Here is a 15182-nt window from a genome sequence, read left to right as displayed (position 1 = left end):
GCATTTATATTTTTAAAATCAGTTAAATATTCATGTGTTGCTTTGCCTCCAAATTAATATATTCATATAAATTTAAATAATGAGACATTACATTTATCTATCAGATAGGCAAATATCCAAGTGTTTGACAGTACTCTCATATACCAGTGGTAGAAGATTATATTGGCAATAACTATAATTTAGCCCTTTAAGGGACATTTGTCAATATCACTTATATTTATTAAAGGCATATAGTCCTTAATATGTCAAGCACACACATGTTCGAGATTATTGATTGCATCATTTTTCTAATAGAAGAATTCTGGAAGCAACCTAAACAAACACAAATAGGAGACTAACTAAATGGAATATGGCATGTCCATAAAATGGCCATTAAGATTAACAAGATTTTCTTATGCTAACAGAAACTGATTTGCAACATTGTTCAGTAAAACAGCAAAAACAAAAGCAAATGTGAAGCATTGGGTATATAATTCTACCATTTGTAGAAAAGTGAAAAGTATGGTTTCATATATATACATGTTATTTATACATGTGTTTTATGCAAATCTAAACACATATATGTACTCATATACAGAGAACATTTCAGGCAGGATACATGAAAATTTTAATGGCAATCAGTTACCTATTTTAAAAAGGCTTGGATGCTTTTTTAAAGGAAATGTTTTATGCATAATTTTCTTGTGCTGAACAAAGTGTTGATTGAACATATAACTATGAAAAACACATACCTCTATTTCTTACACTTATTAGTTGCATTTAAACTGAAGTATTTAATTAGCTTGGAATATATTTTGAAATAAAGTATAATGTGAGCTTTTAACACGATTTATTTCTAGTTACTTAGTTGGGTTTCCAAAGGCTGTTTGAGAAATTTCTTCCATTTTGTTTTCTTTACTAACACTATTGTTTCATTCAGGATGGTTATTTTTATTCCACTAAAAATAACGCTGAGTTTTCTGCTAGCTTCACAGCATTTAATTAATACAGCTTTGTAAATAATGATTTTTGTAGGGGATAGTGAGCCATATTTGTTTATAAGATTTTTTCTTCACTCTTTTTTTTTCTTTTTGTATTTAGTCTTCTGATGAAATTTAAAATTTGATAACCCTTGGCCACTCAAACATTTGCTTTTATGCTCACAAGACTAATTTCCTCTTCATAAACTTATCCCATTTTATACATATCTATTTGTATGTTACTAGGACACATGGATGTTTTGTTTATCCTGTAAACATCATATCTAGCTCAGCACTTTACACAGAGGTTTCAATTTACAACAATGAAAACTTTCTCAGTGAGAGACTGCATGACTGAATGAGTAAATTAATCAAGGTCCAAAAAATTCAACTACATTTTATTTTTCCTGCTTTTCTCCATTCTCAATATTAAATGACACAGAATATATTTTAATCTATGATTAGATCCCTGATTCATTACATTATTAATATAATAATGTTACATATGATAAAACTGTGTTCTTTTATATCTATGTTACAAAGATTATTTTAATTTTACATTGAATTTTATAACTGCAATTACAATATTTGTTTGCTTTCAATTCAAATAATGCCTGTTTATACAATAAGCTCCCCATTCTTTTAACTTGGAATCATCTTTTTAAGCTTGCAGATGTATTTTAGTTGCTTCCCCAGTGAGGATACATTAATCATTTTTTATTTTTTTGAGACAAAGTCTATCGCTGTCACCCAGGCTGGAGTGCAATGGCACAATCTTGGCTCACTGCAACCTCTGCCTCCTGGGTTCAAGCGATTCTCCTACCTCAGCCTTCTGAGTAGCTGGATTTATAGGCGTGCACCACCACACCTGGCTAAGTTTTTGTATCTTCAGTAGAGACAGTTTACCCATGTTGCCCAGGCTGATCTCAAACTCCTGACCTCATGATCTGCCTGCTTTGGCCTCCCAGAGTGCTGGAATTACAGGCATGAGCCATCACACCCGGCCTAATCATTTTCTTTAAAATTTTTACTTTGTTTTAAACAGTGTCTTCCTTCGTTGCCCAAGCTAGCATGCAGTGGCATGATCACTACTCACTGCAGCCTTGAACTCGGGGCTCAAGGGATCCTCCTATTTCAGCCTTTGGAGGAGCTGGGACTATGGGCACTTGCCACCACACTGGACTAAATATTTTTTTATGTTTTGGTGGAGACAGGGTCTCCCTATGTTGCCTAGGCTCTTCTCAAACTCCTGGGCTCAGATCATCCTTTTGCTCCAGATTCCCAAAGTGCTGGATTACAGACATGAGCCACTGCACCTGACCAGAAATGTGTTATATATTCTAAAATATGCCTCTATATTCCTCATACATAAATAACAGAAAGTGGTCTATAAATAGATTTCTCTATTCAGATCTACGTCCATTACAAAACAAACAAACTTGAAACAGCTTTCACATAATATTCCACTGTTTCATAGTGCATGTCTTAGTGAAAAACTCTGACATCAGTTGTCTTTTTTCTTTATTCATTGTTTTTTAATCTTTAAAATTCAAAAATTTATAAGGGCATATCCAGATGTCTTGCACCTTTGGTTTTGTCATCTCAGATCTTACTTAACCTCAGAAACTTTTCCTTTCCTTTTAAATTTAATATTTATTCTGTGCTATTTTGTTCTTTCCTCCTCTGCAACAGTTATGTTTCTTTGATCATACCTCTTCCTTCATATTCATTCTTATCTAAGTTTTCATTTTCATCTCTTTGATTTTGCTTCTGTTATGGAAAAATTTATCAAATTTTTCCCCATTACATTTCATTTTTTATATATACTCTTTTCTATATCAAGTGCTATTTTAATTTTTGTGTCGAATTTTGCATTTTCTTGCAATCTATTTTAGTCTTCACTGTTTTCATTATTTTATTTCATTTTATTGTCTCCTTAATAACAGCTAATCCACTTTTATAGAAGCTTCTCTCCTGAATCTTTTTGAGCACATCAAGAACATAGCTTGTATCTTTGTGACTTTTTCAGGTATTTTAGAATGAACTAATAAACTGGATCAGTTCTGTGCCTCATCCAGTGTCCCTCACCATTGTTTAGCAGTGCCTCTTTATTCCACCATGTTCACTTACTTCACTTGCATCAGTCTTGATTGACTGAGGTCTGGCATTTCCTTTCAATAAGTTGAGTACTTTTTTTTTTAATTCTGCTATCACTAAACACTTGGATCCTATAATTTCTCCCATTGATTTTTCTTTTCCTTCTTAACTATATCTAAAATCTTGAATTACTGATACTGTGCAAAGTTGCTGAATAGAATTGTGACTTCTATGCCATACCTTACAATCCTAACTTGTGTTGTCAAAGACAATGTGTAAACCTCCCTTTTTGTGGTACAAACCATGAAATATTACAGAGTTCCACCATGCCTTCTCTAAAGCGTTGTTCCCTTAAAAACCTAACAACCCATCACTATCTTTTCCTTTTCTCCTGAGAGACATGGTGTGTGCATAGGTATACAATGATGGGGTAGGGAAGTAGCAGAGGCAGGCCTGTGGCTTGGGCTGGTCCAGAAGGTCTTTCACATGGAATTGGTGAGCCTACCTAGTATTGTTCAAAGTGACATGAGACTGTGGAGTGAGTCCAAGCCTTTCTCTATTATTTGGGAAACTCTCTGTTCTTTCCTAAGTCAGAGTTTGCCCTATACTCTATGTCATCCAAAATTGTGATTCATATTTGTTGCTCACAAAGATAACCACAATTGGAAATTCTGTATAAATTTCAGCATATCTTCTCCAACTCCTCTTCCTCTTCATTTTCTTCAAATTCTTTTCTTCATCTTCTCACTCTCTCATTCTCTCTCATTATTAGTAATAAATGTTATATTTGTTTTTTTTTACATTATTTTAATTGAAGATTGACGAGAAGCCTATCAAGAACATCTAGACCTAGCTCCACCATTTTTTAACTGGGAGACTTCCTAATTATACCTTACTTTTTATTCTCTGGACAAAATATCATAGATTCTCTATAGTTCTTTCATTCATTCCAGTCTTTATTATAAGGGATATGGCTAATCCTAATTATATTTATAGGACAGAAATGATTCTTTCAATACTAATGTAACTAGTAAAGACATTTTTATTTTTATTTTTTATATTGGGAGCCAGATCACTAAAATTCCTCCTCAGTGTGTGCTCTAATGGTGAGTCAAGAGGGCCACATTTGGCTCATTGGTCAGGTGTTTATGCATCCCAGCTTATGCCATTGTGTTGGCATAGTTATTAATGGTGATTTTTTCACTCCCAAAAGTCCCCTGGCTTGCATGATAAACTTATCATGGTCACTCTACTAACACTATGAGATATGATTTAAATATGAGTCATATGCCCAAAGAACTTATCATACTTTATTAATGCCATGATGTAATTTTAATGGAATTAAACTTGAACCAGTGAAAATTTTAGTTGATTAAATGTAGCTGCAATTCAATTACTAACATTCTAATTATGCTTCCATGACACCTGAATGGGTCATGCTATCTACAAGTGTCAAAGCAGATTGCCAAATCGTAATTGGTGAGCTAGTATTTTGTATATGTTAGCTAATGATACAAGACTTTCATATTTATATGTTGGCTCTTTAATTCTAAAAACCTTAGATGGGCCCCATTGGGTCGGGATTATGTATCGGATGACTGAACTACAGTTGTCCCAGCTTTAAAGTCCTCACACCTCCCCTGACAGTTAACTTTGCTACCACATGCAGACAGGACCTTGCCAGAGTCCGCCTATTGCAGGCATCTACACTAAGAATTTATTATGGGGAAGAGTTGATTCCTCTCAAAACATGTCACCTAGCATAGTGCTTGGATAGAACTTTTAGATTAAGGTCAGGATAAATAATATCCCAAAAAATCCAAACATATAGAGTCAGCAGAAATTAATCCAATTCTCACTGTCGCTTATTATTAACTTTTGTCCATGGAGAAGTTATTTAACTTTGCTCATTTTGGGTTTCTTTCTTTAAAATGGTGAAAACACTAATATCTTGGGGTTGCTAACACAATAAAAGAAAATAATAAAGGTAAATCACCTAATTAAACTCCTAGCACAATTTCTTTATAAAATGTAAATGGTTATCTTAAAGAAAAATTAGAGAAAGAAAACAATCTTCACCATTTTTCTTGGAAAGTTTTTATATTAGTTAATGAACAAGAAAATAAACATGAGCCAAATGAATTCATAGACAATCTCTGTCTTTTATGTCAAAGAGAATAGCCTTCACCTAACAAATAGTAGCACTAGCAAAAATAGAAAAGAGTGAATTCAAACTGTCAAAACCTAAAAATGCACATAGAATTTTGAAATTCCCTAACCAGATACATTTCATTTCAGGTTATTAAGAACACCTACAAATATGGATTCTAAGTGTCCCTAACGTCCTACATTGACCTAACCTCTGAGGGAAGTCTTTAGCAGGAGCAAGTCTTTGTATATGGTAGGGGCTCTGTTCTGTTAAGGATTTTTCATTGTAGACTAAAATAAGACATAAATTGCAACTTATGAAGAAAGTAACTATACTAGATGGCAAAAGCAGGCTGTAGTAATGGGGTGGCACTGTTTTCATTCACTTAGCACAAAGTTAACAAACATAAAGAGAATGTAAATGTAGCTTGTTGAGGACAAATGAAACAAAGGTTTTAATGGAGTGCAGTTACAGGATTCGATAATGTATTTCTGGTGAAAATCTAGTGAGTACTTACTGATATTTAATAAAAACTATCCATCCCAAAGCTTTCCATTGTCTATCCATTTGTGTTTCAGATTACAAATTTTGTATTTTGCTATCTCTAATCTGCTGTTAAATCTACCATTGATTTCTTAATTTCTAGTATTGTATTTCTAAATTCTTGAATGTTTCATTGCTGTTTTGTCATTTTAATTTTCTCATGAAATTCTCTATCTCTTCATATATTTTGTGCGTTATTTCTTATATTTTCTTTACATATGTCAATTGTGATTATTTTAAAGTCCTTGTCTACTAATTTAAGTATCTAAAACACTTGCTTCCTTGAAAATATTTTTTTTAATATCAATGACAATGTTCTGTCTCTCTGCATACCCAGTATTTTATAATTGAAAGTTAAACTGTGTATTCGAAACAAAGCTGCAGATTGTGACCTTTGTTAGAGATATTAAATATTTCCTCTGCTGGGCAGATAGGATAGAGAGCAGAGAGGCACTGATCACTTTAATTTAGGTTTATTTTTGTTTATTTGTTTTGTTTTGTGTGAGAATCTGTGAGATCCTTTTCTCCTCAACATGGAATCTGCAGAAATCTCTGCTCTATTTTCTGAGGTTTTCAGCTTGGCTATTTAGCCTCACACCCTGTGAAGCTTCAGAATTTGGCAAACGTCTTGAGGGGGAGATTGGCTGTGTTTGAATATACTCGAGTCACCAATTTTATCACTCCAAGCCTGATCAAATGCCAAAACCTTTGCTGGTTCATCTGTCTCCCATCTGCTAGGGCCAAGACAGAATTCTCAAACTCCAGCTAAACCCAGATTATCAAGCCATTTCTAAAGAAAAGGCAGTTGTTGCACATTATTTTAGAGTCAATATCCCTTTTATTTGAAGACTTTCAACTGTTACCAGTCCTCCTCAGAGATACTTGTTTGTTAAGTATCATGAAAATGTGAACTATTCCACTTTACTTTTCTGTGTTTGGGCTTACAATTGTATCCTGCTATCCTGTGAAATTTTGGAATTTAGGAAACATCTTAGAAAGAAAACAGAATTTGAGGTTTCTCGCCACTCCAGTTTTGTCACTCCAGTCTTATGGATTTGCCAAAGGTTCTGCTGTTCTCTGTTTCCAGCAGCAGTGTTCTCCTTGGACCAAGTCCACATTCTCAGGCTCTACCTGCATCCAAAATTGACAAAGATCCCCCAGGAGCAGCCTCAAGCCCTCAGCTTCTATTTCTAAGGTTCTTGTCTTTCTTGAATTGTACTGCTTCTGGGTCTCCTTGGTATGACTGTCTCTGATGCTTTACATGTATTTTCACTGTAATTGATGCCACTTTTTAATTGCCTTCCATGAGAGCATTGGCCTGATACTAATTACTAACTTAAGTAGGTTTCAGTCAAGTACAATACAGGTTTTACTAGGTAGAGGTATCTAGACACTATGAATATCAGATTAGACAGGGAGTAAAATTTTCCATTTGAATGGACTAAGATTTTATACAAGGAATCATCTTATTAATCTTTCTGCCTTTATGCTTATCCGTCTGGCTATCACTCATCCATCCATCCACCCATCATTCATCTGTTTTGCTTTCATAGTAATTTCATAGTAATTGATTAAACTGCTATTAAATGAAGAATAAAATTCAGTGTCTAAAACCACTGTAATAACAAATGGTCAGAATCTAGGTCCTAATGTTTTCATTGTCTTTATGACTAAAATGAATGAACCAAATTATGTGATAAATAATTAATGCTGTGACTGAACATAGTTGCTTGAACTTAGGTCAGTTAAAATATGTGTGCTACTATAGATTTAACATTTATTGCTCTTAATTATTACAAATTTATTATACAATGTTCCACCAAGGTTTCTTTTTCTCTCCATTTTTTGTTTATCTTAATGTACAGTCATTGGGTTTTTGTACTACTATGTACATTAGAAAAGTTATAAGAAAAAAGTGAGAAAGTAATATTTAATGTATATATATTTTAAGTAAACACATTTTTGTCCTGAAAATCAAAAACAGCAAGTTTCAAGAAAAGTTATCATGAGTGAAACTTAAAGAAACATATCACTAAAATGGAAAGAGAAAGCAGTGAGTTTTTTTGTTGTTGTTCGTTTTTTTTTATTTTATTATACTTTAAGTTTGGGGGTACATGTGCAGAACGTGCAGGTTTGTTACATAGGTATACACATGCCATAGTGGTTTGCTGCATCCATCCCCCTGTCATCTACATTAGATATTTCTCCTAATGTTATCCCACCCCAATCCACCCACCCCCTGCTAACCTTCCCCTAGCCCCTCACCCCCAGTGAGAGAAGGTGAGGAAGCTGGAAGTCAGATCTTTGAGTAATTAACAACGTTTCCAAGGAATAAAACCCCCATAAGCATCATTAGCAACTATATGCAAATATAAGAATGAAATTGACTATGTTTATATTGTAGAATCCATCTCCTCATAATTTATGTTGAGCTATTGTGATTTCAAATCCAGTACCATTTTCTTTTGCATATGGCAAAGTAAAATAATAATTATTTATTATGTAAATGTTATGTTGGAATAATAACAGTATAAGTAAAATAATTTATTTATATGTATTATTTCATTTCTTCTTCACAACACCAAAGGCAAGTTGGTCAACTCAGCTCCATTTAGTCACAGAGGAATAAAGTGAAGCTCAGATAACTTATGAAACTTGCCCAGGTCACAGTGTCTATTACTGTCAAAGCTATGTTGAAATCCTGTGATTTAAATCACTATTGTCCAATAGACTGTTCTGCAATGTTGGAAACATTTTGTATCTGCACTAATACATAGCTACTGTCCACATGTGGAGACTGATTTGCTTGAAATGTAGCTGAAGAAATAAATTTTTAATTTTACCTAATTTTAATAAATTAAAATTTAAATGGCCACATGTGCCTAATAGCAATCATACTTTGAAGCAGAACTCTAAATGGTCTTTACTGGCTCCTGGCCCTGAACACTTTGTGGAGTATATAGAACACTATTTCAGAAACTTGTTCTTAGAGTTAATATGCTAGAATATCACTTCTTGACCTACTTTTAACAAAAACCAATATTGTATATGGAAAAATGTAATATACCTACTGATTGGTTAATAATATAGTAAACAGCTTACAAATAGGCATTTTATATGAGATAAAAGGTATATAGGTCAAATTTTTTTTAGCCAAAGGACAATTTCCTTTCTTTATTTGAGTTTGTTGTTAGATCACACCATACTAGGCAAGTCATAGAAGGGAGGAAAGATAAAGGAAGCTGGTTATTTTCTATTTACTGAGAAGGTACGAGATGTTGGCATTTTTGAGCCAAACAGCAATGCTCACTGGGTTCTGGGTCAGATTGGCAGCGTGTGCTTGGTAAGTCCTGGCAGCAAAGAACATTTAATATGTTTCTTTCAAGAGCATGTGAGGTGACTCCTTTTCCCGGCCTGCTCTTCCTCACGCTGAATGATTTAAAGCTAGGATTAATGAGCAGGACTCATACCGCAAGGGTGCTCTCTATTCTCTCTAGAATGTCTTTCCACCATTCTTCCTTTGCTTTTTTAAACTAACCCAGCACAGTCTTTACTTAAGTTAGCACTGGAGTAGCATTTTGCTTTATATGTGAAGTCTGACAAAACAAACTAATGTTTTACATATCTATGAACACATTGTCAAAAAAAAGCAATGTGTCCTCTTCACGAGAACCCCTGTTAATTATTCCACCAGAATAAATTGAAACTTTTTCCACCTGCTTTATTTTCATATTCTTGAGTCTTAAAAGATTGAAAGTTAAAAAAAATGCAAGTAATTCTGGGATGTTAATTCCTCCTTTTCCTCACTGGCACTGGTTCATTTGTAGACTTTGGACAGAAGTTCAGAGTTGGCTGGTGGTCGTGACTGCCAAAGAGAGTTTGATTGACTGCACATGTGTTAGAGCCACGCATACATTACTGAGGACACTATGAGGCAGAGTGGCCTCAGAGACACTTGTCTGAAAAGAGTACTTGACTCAGGCCCCACCTATACAGAGCTCAGTTACTAAAAATAGGTGCTAAGTTGCATCCTTTAGAAGCGCTGCTAAAATAAATTCAGCCGTCCCCTCTACTTGCTTGATAGACCCTTCAGTGGAGCGGGCCTCCACTGCACCCATTGCTTTCAGGGGACTGGGAAATTTGCTGTATATGAAACAAGGGAGGAAGCTAGTCTGTGAAGAACTATAAAGATTTAGGATACTTCCGCAAGCTTGGGGTTAAACCTAAATATCATAAAAGGTAAGTGTAATATAGTCGGTGACTATGTGTCTGCTTCCTGGATTGTAAAATGGTCTTGCTGGTCAGAAGACCATAGGTCAAATTGTAATTATTATAAAAGAAAATATCCAATTGGATTGTGCCTGTATGATAATATTTAGCATTGATTTAACAGGATAAAAATTTTGAGCTTCATATGTTCATCTCTTGGCAGAATAGCATTTTTCATATTTAATATTGAAGAATAATGAGCCAAACTTGATAAACAGTCATGAGTTAAAATTCTACTTCAACTTACAAATAGAAGGGAAGGCAGAGAAAAAATTAGTTTGCCACTTATGGGCAGAAATGAAATGAACATATTAAAAAATATAAATCGTATTTCACAGAATTTGTTGAGAAAGAGTTTACAACATTTTCAACTGTTGTAGCTTGCTCAGAGAAATGCATGAACATTATCGTTTTCCAGCCTTACTTTGCTTTTGTGGTTCTTGCTCCAGCCAGAGTCTCATCTCCTCTGGGAGTATTACTGGAGTAAGATTAAAGAATCAGGTTCTTACATGTTTTGCAGAATTAAGAAAAGCACTGCCAGTTGGGTCTGCCAGTCCTAATTATAGTAACTACAACCTTAAATAGAGAAGACTGAGATTTTACTTTAAAGATATCCTGCCCTATACACTGTTTCAAATGGATTTTTTTTTCTCTCTTCGATTGCCTGTGAGCACTTTAATTTGGTCCTATTGTGTCTTAAGTGTTTAGACGTTAGAGACTGAAGTGATTTGGGAGAGACATTTTAACAGAATCTCTTAAGACACCAACTAAAAGCAAGGACACTTTAAGATTACATAATACAGGGTTTTAATTTAGCCAGCTGGTGCTGAACCAAAAGATATTTTATTTTTACCAGTGCTCTATTTGGTCACTGACAAGCTGTAGATTGTTTGAATTATTTTAAAATTTTATGTGCAGTGTGTCAAAGAACAGGCAAAATATTTACCTTGGTGAGATTCATAGCCATGAATTTTAATATGAAAGAGCACCTGTTTTGAGTTTTAGAAGATAAGATTATTGAGTGCAAAAGTATTGGGTCAGAAATGAGAAAACGCTGAATTCTATGCTTAAGTATTTCTCTGTTCCTCTGCCTAATTTTTGCGTATTTTTTCTTCTGGCTAGCAACGTGTAAGCTAACAACTAGACCCACCCGTTTCTGAAAGTCAGTCCTCATTTCAGATGGCTGCACTGGCAAAGTACCAGTTGTTTGGGAAAAATGCAGTCTGGAGTTTGGGCTAAATATTTCTGCTTTCATCTTGTGTTGTGCACCTTTAAGATATAGCTTCCCTTAACCACCTGAAAAATAAAATGAGACATTCTTTTATGATCTCAGAGGGCTTTACTTGGGAAAATGTTCATAGAAAACTGTCAGTTCAGACATCATTTTATCTGTGATTACAGTGGAAGAGGACAGTGTTGCCTTTCTTCAGCTTTAATTTGGGGTTAAAATCCCACAAAGTTCATGGATAATGTACTGTTGTTCACAGTTGATACCTTCCCTCTATTCTATCAGTTCCAGCCTCTCACTTTACCTTTACCATGTTTAAAACTTTCTTCACCTTAGTATTCTTATTACTTACTCAGTAAAATACTACTTACAATGAGGCAATGTGGAGTTGGACACTCCTGGTAATGTCAATACTAGGAACTGATCTCTCTCTCTCTCTCTCTCTCTCTCTCTCTCTCACACACACACACACACACACACACACACACATACACACACACACACACACACATACACAAACACAACTCAGGGTATTAAAGAGACCATTTTGTAAGCCTTGTTTGATTGCTAGGAGTCATGTCTAGATTTAGTAATTTATAAAGCAGGGCAGACTCTTAATAAGTGCCCAGCCTATAATTCCAATATTTTTTATTAAACAATCTGTGAAGACAGAACTTAATTGACATTATATTGTCTTTTTTATTTTCTTCCCACCTCCTCTTATGAAAGCACTGAAGCTACACTCTGAAATTTAATTAAATTGTAATGTGTTTCTTCCTGCTTCTGAAACAAACACTTGCTCATTCAAATCATAGGTTCACCCCTCACAGAACAGTAACGTCAATTTTTAAATTAATTAATGACTTCTTTAGAGCACTGATTTATTCCATATAGGTGCATGTTGTTTATATGACTGTGTGGCATGTTGTATTATCTGTTTCCTGACACTAATTCTGATATTAAGTGTTGTGTCTTTTACAACATTAGCCAATTCTCTAAGTCTCTGACACCAACAGGCTGTCATTCAGTTCTGACACTAGATCTAGAGCTTGGCAAAGACTCCACACGTAGAAGGCTCAGTCCCATAAGGCTGCCTACTTCAGAAGACAACCACTAATGGAGTGCCCAGGCCACTAATCTTTCTGCCCATCTAACTAGTGATTAAGGGACCCTCACAACCCCCTCCTCAGATAATTCGCTAGAATGGCTCACGGAACTCAGAAAAATATTCTATTTGTTATTACTGTTATATTATAGAGGAACAGACAGATGGAAGAGATGCATAAGGCAAGGTGTGGTATTGAAGGGCAGAAGCACACAGCTACCTTGCTTTCTCCTAACAAGCCATCCCCAGCACCTGGGTGCCTTCATCAATCTGGCAGCTCACCAAGCCCTGTCCTTTAGGAGTTGTTATGGCAGTTTCATTACATAAGGCATGAGTGATTAAATCATTGGCCATTCCTGATTGAACTCAATCTCCACCTCTCTCTTCTTTTCAGAGGCCAAAGATGGGGTTGAATGTTCTAACCCTCTAATCACTTGATTGTATTTTCTGGCAACCAGCCCCTATCCTGAAGCTACTCCCCACACCTACCCCCAACTCCTGTCTACCCTGAGTCTTCCTATTAGCATAAAAAAGTTATTCTCACTCAAGAGACTCCAGGGTTTCTATGCCAGAGAGTCGGGACTAAGACCAAATATGTATGTTTTTATTATAACATACATTATTATGACATATATTATTATGTTCATAATATGGTCTTCTCCTTTGAAGTGCTACCTATGAACTCCAGAGTAAACATTCTATACTGTTTATTCTCCTAGTCACTGGAATCCACCTCTTACGAATTTAACTAAACTATTTATTCATTTGTATAATATAATCATTAAGAGTACAAAAACCAATGACAATGAATAGAGCAGGTTTTGGTTTCTTTAAAAAGTTGATAATCAGCAAATACAATCAATTACTTGTATCAGTTTTTCACAACAATGACAATGTGCCATATTTAATAACTCTTGGGGCTTTGTAGTCCTAAATAATGGCAAAAAAATAACCTGCCAGTGATCAGCACAGTAGGTAATCCACATTTCTGGAGGAGTGATTTTAATTTTTCAAATGTTTCAAAGATAAAAGAAATTTATTAGCCAGGCATGGTGACTCGCACCTGTTATCCCAATACTTTGGAAGGCCGAGGAAGGCAGATGTTTTGAGGTTAGGAGTTTGAGACCAACACCATCTCTACAAAAAAATACAAAAAATTAGCCGAGCATGGTGACATGAATGCCTGTAGTCTCAGCCACCTGGGAGGCTGAGATGGAAGGATCAGCTGAATCCAGGAGGTTGAGGCAGCAATAAACCATGATCATTCCACTGCACTCCAGCCTGGAAGACACAGTGAGACTCTGTCTCAAAAAAAAAAAAAAAAAACAGAGAGACCTCAGTGAGTAGCTTGTTTTTGAGTAGCCTTCAAATTCTAGATTTAAAAAAAAGGAGGCATGAGAAGACTAATTAGTAACTTTTATGAGGTTTAAGCACAGAGAACTAGAAACTAACTCTCTTGATTTATGTTTCTGTAGTTCATGTCATTCATGTCATTTTGCAAATCTTTGTGCTACACGACATCAGTCCAACCCCAGCCCACTCCCACAACTCCGGATACACTTCCAAGTTTATCTTGTAAGGCCTTATTTTTCTTGCAGTAGTCTTTTGTTGCTTTTCATTTTACATTTTATGTTTCTCTTGAAATTAGGACAAATTGTGGAAAAGGAGGCCTATCTGCATATTCTGTTAAAACTCTAAAGACGATGACTGGTTCTGCCCCAAAGCCGCACTCTCATCACTGGACACATCTTTTTTCCCTACTCAGTTTTTGGTAGACATTCAAGTAGATCTTTATCTTTCACATTTTTTTTAATCATATGTAGATTATATCCTTGTTGCCTGGTGAAGCTAATGCTTTAGATACTGTTCAAAAGTAAGTAGTTGCCAAATTACTCCAGGCATGTGTATGACTTAAAATAAATATAAGCCTGAAAGAGATTATTGTGGGAAATTTCTCTGTTATTCAAAGATCCAATGCATCTTCCCCCAAAATCTGAATATATCTGCATGTACATTTCTAAATGAGATAATTTGGTAGTTATCAACATAGAAAAGCTTTTCTAAAAAGCATGTATATCACTAATTTTAAAACACAGTCTGGCATTATAGTTTCAAAACATTTTCTCAGGGTTTTCCATTTCAAGTTTAATGTGTACTGAAGATCAAATAATGTTTGAATAGCAATATTATATTATATTTTTAATTCATAGGAACTTAATTGCATTGAAATAATTGTAAATAGATTTTACATTATAAGGTTACTGGGTTTTTGAAAATATGGGCATTAGATTTTGATAAGTAGAGTCACATTTCCCCATTTAATTGCATTGTCACTTCATGGGTAATTTATCAGTATCTCTGTTGTTGATTTTGTGTGTTTGCTTTTAATCAGAACTCTCCTAATAAGTCAGCTTTATATTATCTAACTAGTAAACCATTGTGACAAATAATTAGCCGTTTGTAAACAACAATAGAACTAAGTGCTCCTGGGAAACACTGAACTGTTTCTGTAAAGCTACAGATTACTCTTTGGTTTGTGTCTTGTAAGTTGGAGTTTCTTAATGTGGACTCAAGGGTCATATTATCAAACCTGTATATTCTGGGAAAAGGACAATAAAATAAGCATGTTCATGTTGTAAAAGTTCTGTCAATTACAGTGACAAGCTTGATTTAAAATCCACTGCCTCTGCTTCTGCGGCATCCAGAGTCGTTTTTCTGGGCACTGCATAGAGTAGAAGTCAGCTACTAGTGTTGGTTCCGGCAGCAGTTTCCAACTGGAACACAAGGAATGGGACAAGGGAGGCACTGAGGAAAAGCGACTGGCGCCGGTCA

The 15182-nt window shown here is 35.0% G+C and overlaps 1 protein-coding gene across 2 annotated transcripts in view; it reads left to right on the top strand.

Annotated features, from left to right (window-relative positions):
- Window positions 1-9827: 9827 nt before the first annotated feature.
- Window positions 9828-15182, top strand: part of XIRP2 (xin actin binding repeat containing 2) — a 70712-nt gene continuing 65357 nt past the window's right edge. For both annotated transcript variants that reach the window (XM_035304633.3, XM_008998772.6), the window contains exon 1: window positions 9828-9987. The gene's annotated coding sequence lies outside the window, so the exon portion shown is untranslated. The remainder of the gene's footprint in view (window positions 9988-15182) is intronic.

Source organism: Callithrix jacchus, chromosome 6 (genome assembly GCF_049354715.1).
Source record: "Callithrix jacchus isolate 240 chromosome 6, calJac240_pri, whole genome shotgun sequence".
Lineage (NCBI taxonomy): Eukaryota > Metazoa > Chordata > Mammalia > Primates > Cebidae > Callithrix > Callithrix jacchus.
The sequence above is the reverse complement of the archived record's forward strand: the minus strand, read 5'-3'. Positions and strand labels throughout refer to the sequence as shown.